The sequence below is a fragment of the Nyctereutes procyonoides genome, unplaced genomic scaffold, assembly GCF_905146905.1.
Source record: "Nyctereutes procyonoides isolate TBG_1078 unplaced genomic scaffold, NYPRO_anot_genome, whole genome shotgun sequence".
In the NCBI taxonomy this organism is placed as follows: Eukaryota; Metazoa; Chordata; class Mammalia; order Carnivora; family Canidae; genus Nyctereutes; species Nyctereutes procyonoides.
The window spans coordinates 68,831,629-68,854,929 of NW_026575140.1; the positions used below are offsets into that span (position 1 = coordinate 68,831,629).

The 23,301-nt window shown below is 45.3% G+C and overlaps 1 pseudogene; it reads right to left on the bottom strand.

The window, feature by feature from the left end:
* Positions 1–20,509: 20,509 nt before the first annotated feature.
* On the bottom strand, positions 20,510–20,925 carry LOC129496922 (60S ribosomal protein L23-like; annotated as a pseudogene).
* Between the last annotated feature and the right edge of the window lie 2,376 nt (positions 20,926–23,301).

Genomic DNA, 23,301 nt, shown 5'->3' on the forward strand with positions numbered 1-23,301 from the left:
GATATCCAGACTCATCTGACAGCCTTCATACAAGGGGCTGAAGGGAGGGTGACATGAAAAGCAGCAGAGTGCCGCTCTGTTAATTAGCATTCCTGCAGCCCCTCATATGTGAGCAGTATCAGAAAGGAGCTCAGAGGTTTGTAAGGGGTAGAGGGCAGCGACAGCAGCCCACAGGGAAGCCAGAACTGCAGGGTGACCAGAGCAACGTCTGGGCCTGGGCAGATCAGGGACCAGGCTTAGGTGACCACCTGTCCCTGTGTGCTCAGGACTGCAGCGTTTCCCTGGATGTGGGACTTGTAGTCTTCAAATCGGGAAAGACCCAGGGCAATCTCTGAGCTGGGGCTCATAGTGGGACAGGTCTATGCAGATTTCTCGAGAGTTGTCAGTGGTCCAGGATCCAGGGCTGTCTGCATACACTCACCTCACCCCTCAGCCTTGCCTCTTCTTTGAAGCTGTGTCCGCAACTCTCTGATGACCTATGTCCTGCCATGTTATAGTGCTATGTTCAATCCAAGCCACTGTATCTCTCACCTGGACTTCTAATGGTCTCCCAGCTTCTAGCCTTGCCCCACAGTCTATTCTCAAGCCAATAGCCATGGTGATTCTTTTAATTTTTCTTTTCACTAAGGAGTAATGTATATACAGTCAAATTCACCTATATTAGTATACGATTCTGCACGTTTTGACAAACACATCCAGTAGTTTAACCATCAGTATAATCAAGATAGAGAAGTCCTTTCACTTCAAATAGCTCCCCTGTACCCACCTTCCCCTCTCCATCCTGGCTCCTGGTAGCCTATGATTTGTTTTCTGTCGTTCTACTTTTGCCTTTCAGAATGTTATATAAACAGAACCCTGTAGTACGTAGCCCTGGAGTCTGGCTTCTTTCACTTAGCACAATGCACTTGGAATTCATTCATGCTGTTGTGAGTCGGTAGTTTGTTCCTTAGGACTGAGTAGAGTTCTGTTGCAGGAATACTCCATTATTGTTTATCCATTCTCCAGTTGAGGGATGCCAGGTACTCTCCTGTTTTGGGGAAATATGAATACCGTTGCTCTAAAATTTTACATACAGTTTGTGTGTGTGTGTGCGTGCGTGTGTGTGTGTGTGTGAGACTGTGAATTTCCATTTCACTTGGGTAAATACCTGGGCGTGGAATTGGTACGTTGTGTGGTAGGAGTATGTTTTACTTTATAAGGGACTGCTAAACTGCTTTCTGGAATGGCTGTACTATTTTGCATTCCCACCAGCAATGAATGAGAGTTCCAGATACCCTGCATCCTCACCAGTGCTTGGTGTTATCAATTAAAAAAATATTTCAGCAATTTTACTAGATGTGTTGTGGTATCTTATTGTGGTTTTAATTTGTATTTCCCTAGTGGCTAATGATGTTGAACATCTCATGTACTTACTGCTATGCAAAGTGTCTGTTCAATTCTTTTGCCCCTTTTAAAACTTGCTTTCTTATTGTTGCGTTTTGAGGATCCTTTATATATTCTGTATTGTCCTTTATTAGATTTATGATTGGTAAGTATTTTCTTCTAGTCTGTGGCTTGTCTTTTCTTTCTCTTAATAGTGTCTTATGAAGAGTAGAGGTTCTTAATTTTGTTGGTCTTATTTATCACTCTGGTGTCTTTTCTAAGAAATATTTGCCTATCCCAAATTCACAAATATTTGCTCCTATGTTTTCATTTAATAGTTTCTTTTTTTTAAAGATTTTATTTATTCATTTGAGAGAGAATGAACCAGAAAGAGACAGAGAGCATGAGCCAGGAGGGGGAGGGGCAGAGGGAGAAGGAGAAGCAGATTCCTTGCTGAGCAGGGAGCCCAGTGTGGGGCTCAGCCTAGCACCCTGGGATCATGACCTGAGCTGAAGGCAGACGCTTAACCGACTGAGCCACCCACGCACCACCATTTAATAGTTTCATAATTTTAGATTTTACAACTAGATCTGCGATCCATTTTGAGTTAATTTTTATATAAGATGCAGGAATTAGAGGTTTGTTTATTTTTGCATATGGAGGTCCCAACTGTTCCAACACTATTGATTAGAAAAGACTATCTTTTCTCAGTTACATTGCCCTTGTACTTTTGTTGAAAATAAATTGCCCAACTATATGTGGGTCAGTGTCTGAACTCTCTGATCTGTTCCCTTGATCTAGATGTAGAGGCAGGCTGGTTATGTTTGAAAACTGGCTCTTAGGGAGAGATAGGGGGGAGTCTCAATTTGTAGTGCTTGTTGGGTTTCTTTCCTTTTTTTTTTTTAAATACCATCATTTCAAGTGACCAATTTGACATCAGTTAACCTGTAAAACTCCTAAAAATTTAACATTTCGTTCTCATGAGCTGGTAGGAACCGGCTCTAGCACAGCACTATGTCTACCCTGTTTTTCAACACCACACTGTCTAAATCACTGAAACATTATGTTTAGTCTTAAAATGAGATAGCGTGATTCCTCAGACTTTGTTCTCCTTCAGAATTGTTTTGTCTATTTTAGTTCCTTTGTCTTTCTATAAACAACTTTATAAACAACACTGAACATTTAGAATCAGTGTATTGATTTCCACAAAAATTTCTGCAGAAACTGTGAGAAACTGTAGCTCACTCTGAGGAAAACTGATATCTTAATGACACCAAGTCTTCAAGCCCATGAATAATATACCTCTCTATTTATTTTCATCTTTTAAAATTTATTTCCAAAAGAAATAAATAAAATTTCTTTCATTTGTTTTCTAGTTTTCAGTATACTGATCCTGCACATGTTTTATTAGTCTCCTACCTAAGTATTTCGTGCTTTTGAGGTGCTATTATAAATGGTATTTTTGTAAATTTGAATTTCTAATTATTCACTGATAGTAAATGCAAATGAAAATGCTTTTTTTCTTTTGTTATATTGACTTTGTGTCCTGTTGCTGAACTCACTTATATTGGTTTTAGTAAGTTTTTGTAAATTCTTTGGGATTTTCTACATGGACAATCATGTTGTCTACAAGTAGAAGCTTTATTCTTCCTTTATTTTTTAAAAGATTTTATTTATTTATTCATGAGAGACACACACAGAGAGAGGCAGAGACACAGGCAGAGGGAGAAGCAGGCTCCATGCAGGGAGCCTGATGTGGGACTCAATCCCAGGACTTCAGGATCATGCCCTGGACCGAAGGCAGGTGCTAAACTGCTGAGCCACCCAGGGATCCCTGAAGCTTTATTATTCCTTCCTTTTTTTTTTTTTTTTTTTTTTTTACAATCTTCGTTCACTCCTCCATTCATTCATGCATTTCGCTGGCTAGGACTTCCAGTGTGGTGATGAATAGAAATAGCAAGAGCGGCCATCCTTGCTTTGTTCCCTACCTCAGGGGAAAAAAGTATTCAATCTTTCACCATTAGGTATGATACAAGCTAGGGGTTTTCTGCAGTTGTCCTTTGTCAGGCTGAGAAAAGTTGGTTTCATTTCCAGTTGGCTGAGAGTTTTTATTGCAAGTGGGTGTTGAATTTTCAAATGCTTCTTCTGCATTAAGTTAATTATGCGGTATTTGTTGTGGGTTAAATTTTATCCTCCCCAACAAAGTATATGTTGAAGTCTTAAATCTCAGTTGCTGAGAATGTGACCTTACTGGGAAATTGGGTCACTTCAAGTGCGATCAAGTTAAGGTGAGCTCATATTGGATTAGGGTGGACTCAAAATCCAATGAGTGGTGTTCTTATAAAGAAAGACAGGTTTGAAGATACAAGAGAATCTGTTTCAAGACTGTCTTCCAGTTTCCTGGCTTGTAAATGCATTGGTCCAGTCTCTGCTTCCATCTTCATGCGGTCCTCTGTCCTGTGTGTCTGTCTCCAGTATAACTTACCTTTTTTTTTTTTAAATTTTTAAAAAATTTTTATTTTTTTAACTTACTTTTTTTCTTATAAGGATATCAGTCATCAGATTTATGGCTCAACTAAAATCCAGGATGGTTTTATCTTGAGATCCTTCACTTAATTATATCCATGAATACCCTGTTTCCAAAAAGATCACATTCATGGCACCAGGGGTTAGGACTTGGACATGTTTTTTGGGACCACTGTTCAACCTGCTACCTATGCCAAACAAATTCACTTACTTCTAGTTAAATTCTGTCTCTTTCCAAGTAGCATGAAATTCCCATAAGGGTAGGGAGTTTTGTCTATTATAGTCATGTCACTGCTCTATCTTTAGTACTTAGAATAGTGCCAGGCACATAGCAGGTATTAATAAATCTTAGTTAAATAAGCAGGAGGATCTCATTTCTTCTTGTTTCTCATTAGACATGGCTGTGTACCTCTTTTTTTTTTTAAGATTGTATTTATTTATTCATGACACACACACACACACACACACACACAGACAGAGACACAGGCAGAGGGAGAAGCAGGCTCCATGCAGGGAACCCGATGTGGGACTCAATCCCGGGTCTCCAGGATCAAGCCCTGGGCTGAAGGCGGTGCTAAACCCCTGAGCCACCCAGGCTGCCCATGTGTACCTCTTTTATTCCCCAAACTCCTCTTCCTTGTTTTCCAAAACCACCTTCTTTGTTTCTCTTTTGCCTTCTCTGATTGTTCCTCTGTTTGCGTTGCTGGAGGCTCTGCCCCTTACCTAGTGCCTCCCTGGTCTTCTTTCCTACTGCTCTATTTCTCCTCCCCAAACAGCTCATCTACCAATGTAGTCCAGCACTTTCTGGATGCAGGTGACTCACATTTTTGTGTCTTCACCGCAGCCTTCCTTCTGAGCCATATTTCCACTTTCTCTTTATCCAAATGCACCCAACACTCTGACATGTTGTCTTTCTCCTCCAAACCTGTCTCCCCTCCTTCCAAGGTTCAGTTCCCACAACCTCCCAGTCAGCAAAGCCAGAAGCCTGGGGTCATCCTTGATTCACCTACATCCTATCATCATCGTGGGGTCCTCTCATTTTTATGTCTTAAATATCTCTTGGACCTGTCCAGTTCTTCCCACCCCCACTGCCGTAGTTGGGCTGTTGTCATCCTCTCTTTTTCACTTTGCTTCTTGCCAAAAAGCAAAATGACCCTGCTTCTTCTCATCATAAAGCCCACTAGTGACTCTGCATTGCTTCTAGGGAAGACCGATCCTTGACCTCCCTGGGCCACTCCTGAGGCTGCTCCTGGCCTTCTATGATCCAGCCACCCTGACCTTGCAGTTCTCCGAATTCTCCAATGTTGTGGGTTAGACCTGAGGGGACTGGGAGGCCGACCACCACAACAGAGGACTTTCTGGTGTCTTCATCTCCACCTTCCCTCCACCTGCTCCCTGCCTACTTGGGCTCTGGAACAACTGTGGAAAATTGTTTGGACAGAAAACATTATACCCTTCCCCCTCAAAATGTCTTAACATGTGAAGGAGGGGGAGCTGTCTCCAAGAGAGATTTTGGGTTCTGTTTTACTCTCAGGTTGTGGCAGTTTCTTGGAGAAATTCCATTCTGTCTCTGCTTTTTGGTGTTAATTGTTGGGATCGATGCTGCAGCAATTATGTAATGTTTACTGCAGCCACCACATATCTGAGGCTTATGTTGCTAAATGTCACTTTCATGCTCCCCAGTGCATGGTGTGTAATTATAACTGGTTCACTACCTTCTTTGTGAAGCAGGCAGATGCTTTTAGGCAGAAGGGAGAAGAGAAATGCATTTCCTCTAACCTTATAAGAGCACTCCTTTTCAGAGAGATCCTGGAACAGAGGGAGAGCAGTGCAATAGGGGCTCTTCATCATGAACAGCGGTACCAGCTGGCAGCTCCGCCAGGTCTCCTAAGATGTGCAGGACCCCTCCACTCCTCCTCTCTGCTAGGCCCCTCGGGGGCATGTGGTCTGGGAGCCTGAGATCAAATCCAGAAGGAAAAAGAGATGAAAGAATTGGGGATCAGAGTGACTGTCAATGTAGCTGTGAAACAGGTGTCGTCTTGTATTGGAAGTGTGACTGGAAGTCACACAGCTTTGGGTTTGTAGGTAACTATATGACTTCAGATAAGTTGCTTTGACTCTCTGATTTCACCTTTGTCATCTCTCAGGTGGCAATGATAAATCCTGTCTGACTTGACTTAGTTAAATTTAATTCCAAACTATTTATGGAGTGCTTGCTTTATTCCAGGCACTACTAGAGGATATAGTAGTGCATACATTCTTGTCCTCAGTGAGCTTATAGTCTGGAGCAGAAGTAGGCACACCATGAGCCACAGGCCAAATCTGATCTGTGGGGTGTTTTTCTTTTTCTTTTTTTTAAGATTTTTGTTTATTTATTTGAGATAGAATGAGAGCATGAGCATGAGCCGGGGGAAAAGAGCAGAGGGAGAGGGAGAAGCAGGCAAGATATTCACTGAGCAGGGAGCTTGACTCGGTGCTTGATCCCAGGACCCTGGGATCATGACCTGAGCCGAAGGCAGATACTTAACTGACTACCACCCAGGTGCTCCTGTGGCCTGTTTTTCTATAACCTATCAGCTAAGAGTAGATTTTACATTTTTAAAGGATTGTAAAAAAAAAAAAAAGAAAGAAAAAGGAAAGAAAAAGAATATGTAGCAGAATATGAAGGTGGCCTGTGAAACCCAAGATATTTATCTGATCCTTTTGCAGAAGGATTTTTGTCAATCCCTGGTCTAGAGTTGCCACTAGCCAGTCACTATTAGTCACATGTGGCCATTAAGCACTTGAAATGTGACTAGTGAATTGAGATGTGCTGTAAGTGTAAAATAGACATTGGATTTCAAAGAGTGCATAAAAAATAATGAAATACCATCCCATTTAATTTTTATTTATTTTTTTATTTTAAAGATTTTATTTACTTATTCATGAGAGACACACAGAGAGAGAGGCAGAGACACAGGCAGAGGGAGAAGCAGGCTCCATGCAGGGAGCCTGACGTGGGACTTGATCCCGGGCCCCCAGGATCACGCCCTGGGCTGAAGGTGGCACTAAACCGTTGAACCACTGGGACTGCCCAAAACTATCCTATTTAAATGTTTTATATTGATTACATGTTAAAATGATGATATTTCGGATGTATTGGGCTAAATAAAGTATATGATTAAAATGAATGGTACGTGTTCCTTCTTCTTAAAATCAAGAAGGTAAAAGCCATGTAAGTAGCTCATGTTCGTTTTCTTTTGGATAGCACTGGTCCAGATGGGAGTTAGATTGTGAGTCAAAAATCAGATCTATTGCTTATTATTGTGTTATCTGGGCAAATGGTGTGACTAAGCCTCAATTTTTCCTTTCTAAAATTGGAGGTGCGGTAAGAACAGCTACTGCATTGAGTTATTTTGAGGCTCAAGTGAAGCAATCCATTGAAAGCATTTGTAACATGCAAGTTGTTACACAGATATGACTGTTATTGTGGTTCAGCCACCTGCGGACACGGGCTATGTAGTGCCCTCCACCATTGTCACCAATCTATCCTTGGGGGCTCATGGCAGCGCTGGCGTGTGTGCCCTTCCGCGCTCCCTCCCCACTCTCCACCAGCTTAGGTGGGCTCTCCTCCTGAGGATCCGCCCTAGGCCCTCCTCCATAGGCCCCTGAAGCCATGTGTTTGTAACATCTAGAGTTGCTCCTTACTCCTGGAGCACATGCATCTTATCCTGGAGATACAAAGGCATGAAAATCCTAATGAACATGCTGTAAAAGAAAGACATGGCATTGGGAGCCAGGAGATTTGGGTGAACTGTAATAAAACCACAAAGAGTAACTAACATCAAAGTCTTGCTAGACATTTCACATGTATGTTTCATTTATGCAAATAGCAATAGCATGAGGACCTGAAGTTCTGATTCTAGAAACCAGAAAATTGAAGTGCAGAGAGGTAATGTGACTTTCCCTGGATCTCTCAGTGGGTGGATTGCAAGATCAGATTCCAAACGTACATCTTATGACCCCACAGAAGTCATTCAGGTCCTTTGCCTGTCCTTGCAAGGAATGATACAGGTAAGCAATGTGGTGCTGTCCAAAGGAGTCATCCTGGGGTAGGGTACGCAGCTCTGCCCCAGAATCAGAGGATGGAAATTCTCTCACCAGTGCTGCCCCCCTCATGGACTGGGCCTGACCACTTCCTTCTTGGGCCTTGAAATCCTCATCTGCAGTGGAAGTGGCACTCTCACTTCTCAGGTGTCCTCAGCTCTCACATTGTGGGACTTAGGACATAAAACCAAGAGCAGAGACCCCAGTGTGAGCCCAGGGACCAGCTGCCTCAACAGCACCTGACAAGTGGCTGGAAGATGCGGGTTCCTGGGCCCACATCTGGAATGTCTCCTTCAATGCCTGCAGGGTGAGGTCCTAAAGTCTGTGTTTGTGAAAACCTCTGCTGAGTCTCTAGGTCTCTGAACCACTGACTTAAAGGCTGTGTTTGGCTCTTTCTAGAACTTTGAAATCAGTGCTTTCAAAGCAACAAACTCAAACTATTTTCTTCTCATCTCCCATCTAATTTAATTAAGATACTAATCTTGTCAGCACTAATTTAAAAATATAACTGGGATCCTACCATTTCTCACTACTCTACTGGCCCTCATCACTTTCCAAGCCGCCACAGTCTCTCCCATCTGGGCTACTGAGAGAGGCAGCACAGCACAGCAGGTTAGAGGCAGGGGACCTGGGCTCAGAACCTGCTTAACCTCTCTTTGCCTCCGTTCCTCCACTGAGGTAATAAAGGCAGTTTTTTGCAAGGATTATATGACTTAATACATGATACTACGTGACATAATAAGCCTTCAATAAGTATGCTTTGTCCTGCAATGGCCCCTCACTGATGTCCCCAGATTTCTGGCCTATTATGATCCATTTGCTGCTCAGCAACTAGAGACATTTTAAAATGTAAATCAGGTTATGTCATTGTTCTACTTAGAACCCTCTAGCAGCTTCAAACTCCCCATTATACCCAAGATGAAATCCAAACTCTTTTCTATCGCTTTTAAGACTCTGCTGGCCCAGGCTTTCTATACCCTATCACCCATTCTTTTTCTTACATGCTCTGTTCTAGCCATGTTACTTTCTTGCTGTTTCCCAAATATACCAAAAACATTCTGGCCTTAGAATCTTTGCACTGGTTCTACCTATTTTTAGCCTGACATCAGATTATATGTTTTTAAAATTGCCTCCCATACTAGATTAGAAGCTCCATGAGGTCAGGGACTCTCTCTCTGTCTCATTCACTTCCATACCCCCACTGTCTAGAACAGTGTCTGCCACATAGTAGGTGCCCATTAAATATTTGCTGAAGAATGAATGAATCAACAAATGAACCCATAGCCTCTTCTTGCTTGACCTTGCTTTCCACGTTGTCAGCTCTAGCTTGCTGCTTTTCTGCTTCAACTTCTTCTAGCTCAGACTGCTCTGCTGGGTGCGTGGTCTGGATATTTTGCTTTAGTTTATGAAGGCAAAGGAAATGATTCTCTGGGAAATCATAACCTGAAATACATATTGCTTTTGTACCACATTGGTGTGCACTAATGAATTACATGGAGGAATAAATATTTCTGGATACCCGAGTTGCCCAGACGGGCCTTTTATCTTCCCTGTCAGGTGGGGTGGAGACCATTTATTACCCCCTCACTTCCCTTCTGGAATCACAGGCAGGAGGCTGCCGTAGGTGCTCCTGCAACTTCTATCATTTATCTGATTTTTCATTTGATCAATAAATCTCTCTTACATGGCCATCTGTATTTAATGTATCTAGGGAGTGGGCTAATTAAACACATAGTTAGATGGCCTCTTTGTAGGCAGCTTATGGCCTAGCATTCTCCCTGTGACCCATGAAATTTCTCCCCATAGGAAATAATTCCAAGCTCAGTTCCTTGAGCCATGAGAGAGCAGATGCCAGCCATTCATTTTCCTGGTTCTCCCCTCAGCTCATGCCAGCCTCTTAGCCCTGTCTCCCAAGGCCACTTCTCTTGGGTCATTGCTTAACCTCCCAAAGCCAACGTCAGAAAAATCAAGACCATACTATCCATTTCATGGTTATGGTCAGGATTCAATATGTCACTTTGTAAGTCCTTATCATAGTGCAAGGGGGTGGTATGCACAAATATTTACCCACTAAAGTGGCCCAGGCTGGTAAATCACAACTGTGCCTGGGGTGCTGAAGCAGGTGTTGGCATTGTCACTGCTGGTAGGTGGGGAACCCTGAGTAGTCTTGGAGGAGGGAATGTTGGTGTGGCTAGAGTGATGGGACCCTTGTGAGTTTCAGGCAACTGGTTGTGTCTATAGAGCCAGTATGACATGTTTCAGTATTGCAACATGCATGAATGTACTGCAGAGTCCTGGCTAATGTTCCTCTGGCACTTTCTGATGAGCTCCTTAGAGCCATCCACCTTCCCTGGAACATACAAGTCAGACACCAAAGAGGAGAGAGGCCACAGAATATACTCTGTCATTGCATTAACTCTGCACTTCTCTTCCTTGTTCCCAGTTCCGTCCTACATTTGACATGCCTTCTCCCCATCTCACTTCCTCTCCGACTTCTGTTCTCCCTTCATCACTGGATATGACACTCGGCATCACTCTCCTGGCCACAGGTCTGTCTTCCCTGGACAGGTGGGTCTGCTGCTAGCCCTTGGGGCCTCAGGCTGCCTTATGCAAATACCCCTGGTGTTTGTCCTTGTCTTAGGGTTCTCCAATCTCTGCTCTAAGTTTCAGTCTCAACTGGTCTCAGGAACAGGAAGGGGATCTGCCCATTCAAAGCTCACTTGTCTAAGTCAAGATCTGCCTTGGAATTTGCCTCCTGTGGAAAGTTTTTTCTGCTATTCCTAGTTGTCTAAATGGAAAAATGAAATATCCAGCCACCCCTAAGTACTACTCAGTCTGAAGCGGGTTGTGACACATGGTCGTAGTGATATGTGCTATAGGAGTAGAGGAACACAGAGCAAAAGCAGAGGGCTAAGATGTTAAAGAATTAAGTCTTAATTCTTGGTGGGGGCAGGGCATGTGGGAATCTTGGCTTTGTTCATCATCGATTGTGTCATCCTGGGCAAGTTGAACTTTGTGAGTGCTATAGTTTCCTTCACTGAAAAACAAATGATCTGTGTGGGAATCAAATCAGATGATGTTTATAAACTGTGTAGCACAGGGCCTGGCACACAGGGGCTCAAAATGGTACTCATTGTCCATGGTCCCATGTCACATTTCCCTTTCTTCCATGAGAAGTGGTGTGACACAGTGGCAAGCACATGTAGTTTGGAATCCGGATATATCTGAGTTCAAGTGCTTATTTGGCCTCCAAGTTGCTATGATACCTTGAGTATGTTACCAATCTTTCTGAGTCTCCTGTTGGCAGGACAGACCACTCAGGCCTTCCTGGTGGTGTTTGGGGGAGGTGTAAAGGAGACAGATGGTGTGAAGTGCCCAGAGAGTGCTGGTGTCCAGTAGGCATTCCATAATGCTGGTCCCCAACTCTCCCCTTCCCTTCTGGTGAGTGATCTGTGGCCACAGTGACTGACAAAGAGACATGGGGATCCATTTGCCTGATAAGGCATAGCTTTCTTTTTTTTAATTTTTTATTTATTTATGATAGTCACACACAGAGAGAGAGAGGCAGAGACATAGGCAGAGGGAGAAGCAGGCTCCATGCACCGGGAGCCCGACGTGGGATTCGATCCCGGGTCTCCAGGATCGCGCCCTGGGCCAAAGGCAGGCGCCAAACCGCTGCGCCACCCAGGGATCCCAAGGCATAGCTTTCTATCTCCATTTTGTTTTTGCACCTGGCATAAAGGTATTAGAGGAAATGGAATTATTGGAGAACCGTCTTGTTTTCAGAAACATTGGATAAATTAGGTTACATATTTCATTGTTCCTGAAAACTGTGCAATAATTTATTTCCCTCCTTTGAAGGCACCTATTCTAACACCCCAAAGCAATGCTTTATTTTGTTCATGCTTGATGTGATCAGCTCACCCGATTTATGCCTTGTTCAAATGAACTTGCTTTAATACAATTTTAATTGTTTCTAATGCTTTAAATTAATTATAGCCATTTCAGTGGCTCCTCTGTGTCTTTGCTGTTTCTCTGTTTAATCTCCATGGCAACCTTTCTTACAAAGAGGGAGTGCATGCGTGCATGTGCGTGTGTGTGTGTGTGTGTGTGTGTGTATACATGCATATTGCCTCTTCTGTTCTGGATGTTCACTTCAGTTTGCTTTTAAACTCTGTAATAACTGCTCCTGGGGAAGGATTCTGGGGTAACATCAAGTGAAAGCTATTTATCATTTTCCACTGGGGAACAATGCCTGGCCTAGAATGTCAGCTGTGAACTCTGCACTCCCTTCCCTGTCCCATCTTCTTAGCCTGGAAGCATCTCAGAAGGAAGACTGTGTGGGGTTAGAGCTGAGATGACTTAGTGCAATGCTCAGAATTAATAAATTAATATTCATGGATCACTTTTGTGTGCCAGACAGGGTTCTTTACAAATGTTCATGGATTTGATCCTTGTAGCCCCCTTGTGAGGCTAGTGTTGTTATTCTCACTTTTGAGGTGAAGAAAAGGCACAAAAGTAACTTGGCCAAAATTGCTCAGCTAGTGAGTGATATGCACAGGATTTGATCCCAGGTTTTGCTGATGTCCAATGGCAGGTGCTCTTCCCTCCATCACAGCGTCTTGCTCTAAAGGGTGGACATGCTTGCTTTGCCCTTTGGGGCCTCCTCCTAAAGTTTTCCTGATAAACCAACCAGCCCATGTGCTCCTCTTATAACCTCTATAGCTCTGTTTTTTGTGCTTTGGCCCCTTCTCTATTATCATTTGGATTCATACTTGGTCAGTTCCTAGAAGCACCTTGAGGCCAAGCTGGTGAGTCAGTCTTATGGTACCTACTTTCTTGGTACCCAGCACGATGCTCCCCACAATAATAAGTATTGAGCCAATCTGGGGGAAACCACAGATGGAAAGGCACAGGTTTCGTGGGCAGTTATCCTATATTATAAAAAGAATAGTTGTTATCCCTTCAATCACTGTGTTTCGCTGACCTGTGTAGATGGGTGACCTGTGCCGGGTTCCATGTTCATGCATGCTTGGGAGAGCTGGATAAAATTCAGTCAGACACTTTGTGAGATTAACTCATTTCCTGCATGTGGGGGCCTTGGGGCTTTGCCTTTGAAGCACCTGAGAAGGTCACCAGCCATTTCGTGAGAGCTGGCAAGCCCTGGCGTCAGGATGTGGTCTGACTCAGGAAATGTCAGGAGGTCCAGGTCTCTCAAGTTTGGCTGCCCAGGCAGGAAGGGAGGTGAGAAATTAATGGGAAAAGTTATGCAAGGTGAGTGGGAGGTATGGATGTAGGGTAACCCTCATTATTCCCCTTAGAACTCTGTGGGTTCAAAGAACAGGTACAACAGAGGTTCCAAAAGGGAAGTAGGAGAATTTTACAGGTAAGCAGAGCTACATGAGGAGACAAGGGTGTAAAGCTGTATTTTGAAAAATTATTTCAGTACATACATCTCAGTAGACACGTGCCCAATCCCTTCTCTCGGCCTGAGGCCATGCATTGATTCCAGAAGGGCAGCCTTGCTTAGAATAGTACTGAGAGCTTCTCCATGGGAACAGCCTTCAGGCCTGGCTGGTTTATGGACTGTGGAAGCACGGGTGTTACACCTCATAAAGCATCTCTATACCCTGCAGCAGTCATCAGCCACCCTCCACCCCTCTGGAAACCCTCTCACTTGCCCATCCACATTCAGCCAGCTTGGCCTCCCCCCAGCCTTTGCCATTGCTGCGGCTTGTTGGCAAATAATCCTTTGGGTCCTTAGCAACAAGGTGCAATTTGGCAGCAATTTTCTCAACTAGTGTCACCAGGGCGGATGTGCATTTGGATTTGTGGCTTGAGGTGGTATCTGCCCCCAGAGGGCTTCCTTTTGTTATTCTTTGCTCTTCTGCATGGAATGTCCTACTTTCTGACCCAGACAGGTGCCTTTGGGGCTTGATCTTGGGGGGAAATGAGCCTTCAGGGGTTTGAGGGGGCTGACATATGCTGTCCAGGTTTCAGTTTTGTGACCACCTGGTCAGCTGACCTGGCCAGCACACTGGCCTTCTGTGTCAGCAGCATGCCAGTGAACTATCAGTTCAATTTCCTTGAAGGAACAGCTGACTGGTACCTCTGCTGGCAACACCTGAAACTTCCTATGAGAATAGTGGCCAATGGAGTTGTCAGTCCTGAAAACCAGGCATCTGGGTGATTAAGGTGGTCAGCCTCAGCAGCTTTGCCTGGAAAGTATGGGGGATACCCTCACTCAAATAGATGTCTGCAGGAGGCAGAGGGGATGGTGCCGACTTCTGGAGTTTTGTCATCTGTTAACCCCCCTTTCAAATGTCTGCTCGGTCTGACATCATTGGGACAAGTCCCTGATCAGCCAGGTGTGCCCAGAGGTTGCTTGTGGAGCTATCTGGGCCATCTTCTCAGCCTCTGGGCCCTTTGCACAATGATTTGTTCAAGGGGTAGCAGAAGGGAGGGTTTCTGGAAGATCCCCTCCGAGGCTATGCTAAAGAGAGAAGGGGGTTGTCCTCTTGGTGTTTTGGCTTCTCCTGGTCTCTGTAAGCAGTGAAAGAGAAAATTCTGCTCCAACTAGGCTGTCTGAAAGCACCCTGTGTCATTTCAGTGCAAATAAGGAAGCACACATGCACACACACAAATACATACGAGCTTAATGCTTCAGTGTCTGGGGCTCAGCACCCACTTTTCCCTAGGATGACTTCTGAGCTGTTCAAGCTGCCAGTGGGTGATGGACCAGTGGCCTCTGGTCTCTTTACTCCCATGAGGATCCAAACCTTTTTTTGGTCCAGGACGATCAGGGAACAGAAGCTTGGGGGGCAAGAGCTGCTGCTCTGAGCCCTGAATACAGAACATGGAGCAAGATCTGGACAAACTAGGGTTGGGAGGTGGCTTGATTTGAGTCTCCCACCCTCTCCCCTTTCAGAACCGTTCTCCCCACAAAATTCTGTTTTGTGCTGGTTTTTGCAGGAGGCAGGGAAATTCACAAAGGGGAACATTCAGAATAGAAACTGATGCCTTAATCATTTTGTCAAACCAGATTTCAAATGAAAATACTCTTTAAAATTCCCATCAAATATGTACCACCTCTGTTTGACCCTCATGCCTTCCTTGGCCTGCACTTCATCCAGATGCCCCTTCCCTCCTGACCCCTTGCCTTTGGGGTGAGGCTCCTGGCACAGGGAGGCTGGAAGAGAGCATCTGGGTTGGGTTGAAAGCTCAGGAGTTGGATGAAAGGGTCTAAAACTAGTCACAATTTACTTATGTTGTCTAGGCTTAATGATTTTTTTATTGAGGTCTAATTGACATATAGCATTATATTAGTTTCAGGTGTATAACATAATGATCTGACATTTGTATATATTGTTGGCTTAATGATTTACAGCACTCTTGCTCTCAAAAGTATCCTAATTTGGATGAGTTACATGATGACCCAGTTTAAAGCCCACTTTACTTACCATTGGTCTGCATAACTTGTTTTCCTATTAGCTCAAGTTGTCCCTGTATGTAAAAGGTTGCTGCAGAATGTCTCACGGCCATCAGCAGAGCCCAGCTCAGGTAGGGAGGATGGAGGCAGGAGTACAAATGACCTCATGATAGCCCTGGAGACCACACTTGGCTTTCTGGGAGCTTCGTGTCCATTTTTACAGGAAATTCTTAAAGAACTCCACCTTCCAGAACAATTAAGTCTTCAGGGTGCTCAGCTGGTGCCAGGGACTGTAGGTTGGCAGTGGGCTGTTTTGGGGAAGCCCCCTGAACCCCTGAGTTTCCCCAGGCAGCCAGAATCTATCCGAGGGCTCTTGGTCCTGGCCATAGCCAGCAGGTGTGTGGGCAGCTGGGGATCTTGGAAGCGAGGGTGTGAACTTCATGGAATCCTGGGCCCAGCTGGGGGCTACCTGCAGGTAGAGCTCTGAGTCTCCTCCGAGAAGATGGTTGATTTTTCTCCAGTAATTCACAACTTTGCTGCAGCAGGACTGACTGCTCTACCGTATTAATAGAAAATAAACGCATTGTTTTGTTGTCTTTGATTTCCGTGTTAGGTTGGAGTCTTTGAGGGCTCTTTAAAATTTAATAAGTGAGAATAAAATAGGAAAAAAATTCCTTTGGGGCATCTGGCTGCATTAGACTTGTTAATTCTGGCTCCACATTTCCAGCTACAGATAGCTGACCCAGCAGGTGCAGTGCAGTGTGTGCCTGTCCTTGCTCCTTCAGGGCTGGCTCCACCCTCTGTCCGGGGAACAGACCCACCCCAGGGAATGAGACAATCCCTGCTCTTGCCACCCCTCACTCCCAACAGTGAGCAGAAACCCAGCTGGCAAATGACTTTACTGTCACCCAGCTGACATCAAAGGCTCCCACAGAAAGGATTCAGGACCAGGGCACCCCTTGAATGTGGAATGGGTGGAATGTCCTCAGGAGAGAGGGACACTGGATGGCGAGGGCTTCCAGAAGCGACGGCTGGCAGACTGAGGGTACAGTTAAGTAAACCTCCCCCAGGTTTATACCTGATATTCCCCTTATGCCAGGTGGTATAAGGGGCAAAGTAGCCAGGTAATATCCCATCACCCTTTCCTCTGAAACTACCGGGATACTTTGTGGAGGCCTTCATTAAAGGGAGTTGACTCTGTTGGAACAGAGGCTATGTTTTTGATCTGTGAAGGTGGCCATAGGGGTCTTCCACGTGAGAGGTGACACTCACCTGTATCAAATGACAAGACAGTGCCCTTCTTGTGTGAAGGAAGAGGAAGGTGGGTTCCACGCAGGAGAGCCTGGGAGGCCGACTCCTTGGCTATCCTCCCCACGTGGATCTCTTCAGAGGATGCAAACACACACAACAGGTGAAGAAATAGCACCCTGCCCCCATGGCACTGAAAGGGTCAGTTCTTTGAGGAGGACACCTCCAGGGACTTGTACATGTGCCAGAATGAGGCCACGTTAGACATCTGCAGATGTCAACCTAAAAAGCAAAACAGCCAGCTATTTTATTAGCAAAATAAGCTTATTCAGGAATATCAATGGGATTGCAATTTGGGATAAGCAAACTATGGAAGACCATAGTTGAGTCTGAAGAGACAAAAGGAAGGGCAGACTTTTTTAGGTTTTAGGGGATAATTGAGGAGGGTTGAACAAAAGTTCATTGGACGAGAACAGGAGTTTGAGGGTGTGGTGGTTTGTGCACTGTTGCTGGAGTCAGGAGTGATCATCCTCCTTCCTGCTGGTTCTGCAGGCTGCAGTGAATGGTGGGGAGGAGTGCTCCCCCTTCAGGGCTTCCTGACTCCATTTTTTTTTTTTATTGGAGTTTGATTTGCCAACATATAGCATAACACCATTTTAAATGAGGTTTCGTTTACTCATTTTCATGTGGACCCAGGGCTATCAGAGTGCGAGAGGCCAGCTCAGAGCTTGCCCAGTTCCATGGCTCCACGTGGGCTGCACACACAGGTGCATCAATCCTCTGTGTCTGGACAGATTGGTGGTCTCACCACATTGCATAGCAGCTGCCCCAGAGCACCTCGAAGCATACTTCTGGCAAGTAGTCAACCTTTCCCGGCAGCCTTATAATTTAAAAACAAATTGATATGCTATAATTGCAAATGTCTGGATTGTTTGGCCCGGACAGGAATCATCTGAAAGGCAAACAGTCTGGTCCAGCTGGAGGAGGTTGTTTCCTGACAAAGGCACTCTGCTAATATGAGGATACCTTTGCATCCTCTGTTCTTCCCCGTTTTACAGCAGGATGTAAATTCTGCATCGGGGATTTTTTTTTTTTTTTTTATGATTCCTTTTCTTGACGCTTGAATTCTGCATTTCATCTCTCCCTAGAGAGGCGATGGAATTATCCAGCCATCCTCCTCGCCAAAGTTATGGGCAATTTGACCTGCCATTTAGCCATTTCCTGGAGCCGGTTGAGTAGTTCTTTGGGCCATTCCTGCCTTGAAGACAACACAAGGCGCGTTATGGCCCATGCAGATGAGGCCTCCAGACCGCTGCCTGGCCGGGAGGGGTTGCCCTTGCGAATGTTAATTCCGCCTCCACTGACTGCTGAAGGTTTTACCAAGATCAGGGACCCCAGTGCGGGTTGGTGGTTGTGGTTGTGGTGGTGGTAGTGGTTGGGGGGGGGCGGGTGAGAAGGCAGGGGACCTCTTTCCCTAAGTGACAGATTCAGTTTCAATGGGTTGAATAGGCCAAGAAGGGAGAGAACCAACCACAAAGAATACCGTGTTACAGAAATTTGCAGAAGCCCGAGTAGGTTCGTCGGATCTGTCCCAAGTCTAAATTCGTAGGGAAAATGTGAGCCGACCCTAAGTGTAGTATGCTCCCGTGATATGGTGATTTATAATGAGAAATATAATATTTCGTTTCCATCCTGTTTCTCGCCCCGAGCTCCAAAAACTCTTAGAATTTCCTAAGTGATCAGAGGAACGGAGGGAAAAGGAGTCTTGTTATTTATAACTAGCCCCTTCTACCCACACCTGAGTTTATGTTGATGAGGTAATTTTTGGAAAGTATCTAGGCAACCACAGGTGGAAACGGGTTCTCAGGGGACCCAAGCAGCTCGTGAATGGGTTGGAACGTTCCGCCTCACCCTTCCCCCAGCCTGGCGGGGCGCGGAGGTGGGAGGGGCTAGCGGAGGGCTCAGTCGCCATTGGCCAATCGTGTAATCAATAGTGTCATCAAAAATGGCGCCCTCATAAAAGCCTAGGAGAGCTTCCGGTTGGCAAATGTGGGGAGGTGGGAGGGGCTAGCGGAGGGCTCAGTCGCCATTGGCCAATCGTGTAATCAACAGCGTCATCAAAAATGGCGCCCTTATAAAAGCCTAGGAGAGCTTCCGGTTGGCAAATGTAGAGGCGCCGGGAGAGGGCGGGGACGGTGCTGCTTCCGGGTGGCCCGAGGTCTCTTAGGTTTGGCTGTTCCCTAGTTTCAGCGGCTGCCCCCGCCACCCTTAGGGGCAGTTTCCCCTGCCACAGCTTTAGTCCCTTGGGGTTTACGGAGGTCCCGAAGCGGCTCATCCTCCCGGAGAATCCTCGGAAGGGCAGTAGTGGCCTCACTGTACCTCCCCGGGCCTGCGAGGCTCAGCTGGGGAGGGGAGCGGAGGGCCCGGAGGCCGCGAGAGCCCCCGCATGCACGCGACTTTTATTACAGCTTATCGTTTGTATTTTATTTTATTTTAATACTTTATTTATTCATGACAGACACAGAGACAGAGAGGGGCAGAGACACAGGCAGCGGGAGAAGCAGGCTCCATGCAGGGAGCCCGACGTGGGACTCGATCCCGGGTCTCCAGGGTCACGCCCTGGGCTGAAGGCGGCGCTAAACCGCTGAGCCACCCGGGCTGCCCTAATTGTATTTTATTAGTAGTCGTCGTGAATCTCCTACTGTGCCTAATTCATGAATTTTATCGTAGGGAGGTACGTATGGAACACACAGTCTGTATCGGGTTCGGTTTATCTGCAGGCATCCCTCGGAGGATAACGGGGGATTGGGGGGGTACTGCATATCCTCTAATGATTATAGTAAACTGGGACTACATCGGTAATTTAGCGAGTAAACCGTTTGCGTGGGTTCTGTGAGCCACTAAAGCAGATTAATCGGATCCGAGGTGGGGGCGGTGCTGGGAACCCTGCCCTGTAGCCATCCCGCGTTCCCACACGGTGGGACTGGTGACAATAGCTGGGGCCTAAAGTGGGAAGGGGACAGTCTGGGGGACCGAGCCCTTCACCTGTGGAATCTCCTGCCTCTCCAGATGGGTAGCATGAGAACTGAGTTAAAATTACGGGACAGCCAGCTGGTGTGGGCCAATTGCCTGGGGGAGCTCCACACATTTGTTGGCTGGAAGGTTTGAGAGCTTGTGAAAGTCAAGGAGGAAAACAGTTTTTCCATCATAGCTTCTAACTTGGTTCCTTTGCCAAAGAGATTTGGAGCCAGGTAGCGTGGGAGGCTTTGGAGGTGGAGGGTCGGCTTCCGTCCCCCCCCCCCCCCCCAGTAGTTGTGAAACAGACCTGCTGTTGATCATTTCAATTTAGTGAGGTCCTATGTTCAGACTTAGGCATAGCTCAGGTTTTGTGGGAGTAGGGGGTTTAATCATACCAGCCCATGTCTGGCAAATTTCTGCCATGCAACAGGTATTATGCTCAATGCATTCCTCCAACAGTCCAATGTGCTGCAACAACCCTAGGTGGAAGATTTTATTCTGCTCGTTTTACAGATAACAGAACTTCGACTAAATAACTGGCTAAGCCATATAGGTAGTGAGAGGCAGAGCTGGGGTTCAAAAGTCAGCCCTGTGCTTTTTTTTCTTTTTAGCAAATAATTTTTAATTTTTAAAAAAGATTTTATTTATTTATTCATGTGAGACACACACACACAGAGGCAGAGACACAGGCAGAGGGAGAAGCAGGCTCCATCCTGGGAGCCCGACGTGGGACTCAATCCTGGATCTCTAGGATCACACCCTGGGCTGAAGGCAGCACTAAACCACTGAGCCACCAGGCTGCCCAATTTTTTAATTTTTCAACACAAATGCACCAAAGAATCAGGCAATACTGTTAGCATTGGATACAATACCGGGCCACAAGTCTGCATACTCCTTTGCAACTGGTCCTGTGATAGCAGTCTTTCATTTTGCCTTTGTTTACTCTGACCCCTGTTATTTTCAGAATAGAGGAACATGCCATCTTTTTCCAGTATGACTTCCGTTGTTGAATTACTACTGCTGGATGTATCTTTTTTTCTGAGCTGTGGTCTGCCTTTCTTCACTGTGGCCATCCACATGTCGCCCACTCCAGCAGCAGGAAGTCTGTTCAGTTATCCTTTGATCCCCTTCACGGAGACCATACACAGATTTTTGGCTTTTGTGTTGTCAGCACAGTTAATCATGGCTCCTACTGGAAGACCCAGGGAAATCCAGAATTTTGCATTGGGGAACTCGCCACATCCACACTTCAACATCCTGAATGCCAGAAAGGGACCCAAAGCCAGCCAGTGGGTGCATTTCCCACCTTGGCATGCAAAGGTTTAGAGAAGGCTTTGAGACCCCCGAGGTGAGCCTTGAAGGCAGGGTAGGACACCCCACAGTGTTGGTCAGCATGGATTTGTCTGAGGGATGTCTGCTCTGGAGGGGTGGAGGTTGGAGGAGACCTTTGCCCCTTAAGCAATTGTCCTCTTCTTCCCACTCTTCCTGGTTCCTGTATTAAGACAGGCCAGAAACCCCAATAGGAAGCTATAGATCCGTGGCAATTGAATTTTGCTGAGATTGGAACCAGCTGGAGACAGGGAGAAAGCAAAGAGGGTCTTTGAACTGGATCTACATATAGCCTTGCCAATGTGCTTAATTTTTTCCTCTCACCATTTCATTGTTGATTTTGAAGGATCTCAACTCCCTGGAGGGAACGTTTAAGGCTGGAGAAATAGAGTTTTTCTTCAGTTTGTCTTTTGTGTAAATAAGAGGAACATGAAGCACAAATGTTACACTGGTTCCTATTGATTTAAGTCCTAACAAGTCAAACAGTTTTACAGTTGGCCAGCTTAGCATCTTCTCGTGGCAGTTCTGCAGCTAATTGTGGGGAAGGCCATGCCTGAGGTGACAAAACTTAATGCCTTGGGTCCTAGTTCCCCATGATTTTGCTCTGTCTGTCTCTCTATATATTGTTACTGTTTCCTGGTTCTCTTTAATAATACTATCTCTTTGTTTTCATCAATGTGTCTTTTCTCATTCTCTTAAATCTCTACCAGTCTTTCCCTTTTGTTCTGTTTTCACTTGGGATGCTGCAAGAAATAGAGCAGATACAGATGAGACCTCAAGAAGTTTGCAGTATGCTCTTTGCATATTGTTCAGTATTTGTCAGTGGCTGGATGCAGCTGATGGCTGTCATGTTTGCTTTTATTGCGATCACCCTAAGGATCTGAGAAGGAAAGAAAAACCGTGCTTTTTGTGACCTAAGTCCTAAGAACACATAGCTGTCTGTGAATCTTGGTAATTGCTTCATGCTGGGCCAGGGCTTCTCAGCTTGAAGTCTATGCATGAGCTTCAGGGGGATGAGGGAGTCTCTGAAATAGTAAGCAAGTTTTAAAATATGTGTGCATATGCATCTTTGGTGTAAGTTTCAAAACTCATTGTATTCTCCAGGTCAATCATAAGCTAGATACTGTCAAGAATAACCTTCTACCCCAACCAATGAGGCCAAAGAGGGGGAGCCCAGTGACTTAGAAGAGAGTCAGAATTTATTCAGCTCTGAACAGGCATCTTAGTAATTCTCTTAATCAGGAGGCTTACTTACCATCTCAGGGCATCTGTGAAGAAATAAACCAATAGTCACATTTGACCTTTAATTCTACCTTAAAAAAAAATCATTTCCTTTGTATTTAGTTTTGTTTGTGGGTTGATTTGCAACTGAAATACTAAACTATTGAACTTTGTTATTGATTGAAAGAGCAGAATATTTTCCTCCTATACGAAGGATGGAATTACTATTGCTTTATTCTTTGCTATATTCTAAAACTATAGAGTTGGAACTGTGCTAAAAGTTCAATGGTTCTACCTTAACAACTCCTGTTGCCTCATCCACAATTTTTTCTAGAACACTCCCATCAAATGGCCATATAGCCATTTCCAGGGACAGAAAATGCTCTGTTTATTCATTCATCCATTCACCTGTGTTGTCCCATATGCCATGTACTCTGCTAGGTTCTGGGAATTTGATGATGAAGACAAATGACACCTTTGTCAACAAGGAACTTACAATTGGTAATCTAAAAAGACAAACATGGAACAAGTATGAATAGTGTTAGAGCAGGGAAAGCTCTGAGGCTAATGAGGACCACTCTGGTTTGTGGGTGGTAGTGGTCCTGGAAGGGTTCCCAGAGCAGGTAACCTCCAAGCTGAGCTGAAGGAGTGGGAGCTAGCAAGATGAAGGAAGATGCAGTAGAGAGAGTGTCATAGGTGGAGGGAATGGCATACTCAAGGATCCAAAAATGAAAGTGGAGCAAAGCTTAGTGGGGAAAGTGAGAGATTAACATGGCTGAAACAGAGAAAGAAAATGGATGAAAGAAGGGTTTCCATGGAAACTAATCTTTGATAGCACTGAACCAGAAAGTCCTCCCTGACCATTAACCTTTCCATGTATAGCCTTCTGATGTTCCCAGGTAGACAAAAATCTTCATGAGATTAAGACAAATAACCAGGAGTTTCCTCGTTCCATTGACTCAGTCTGAGCAGAACTTTCCAACAATTTTTGGCTATGTTATACGCTTGCCATGTCCACCTCCTGGAATGCTGTTTCTAATCCCATCCACTCACCTCAAAGGTTTTGTCTGTGTTCACTTGTT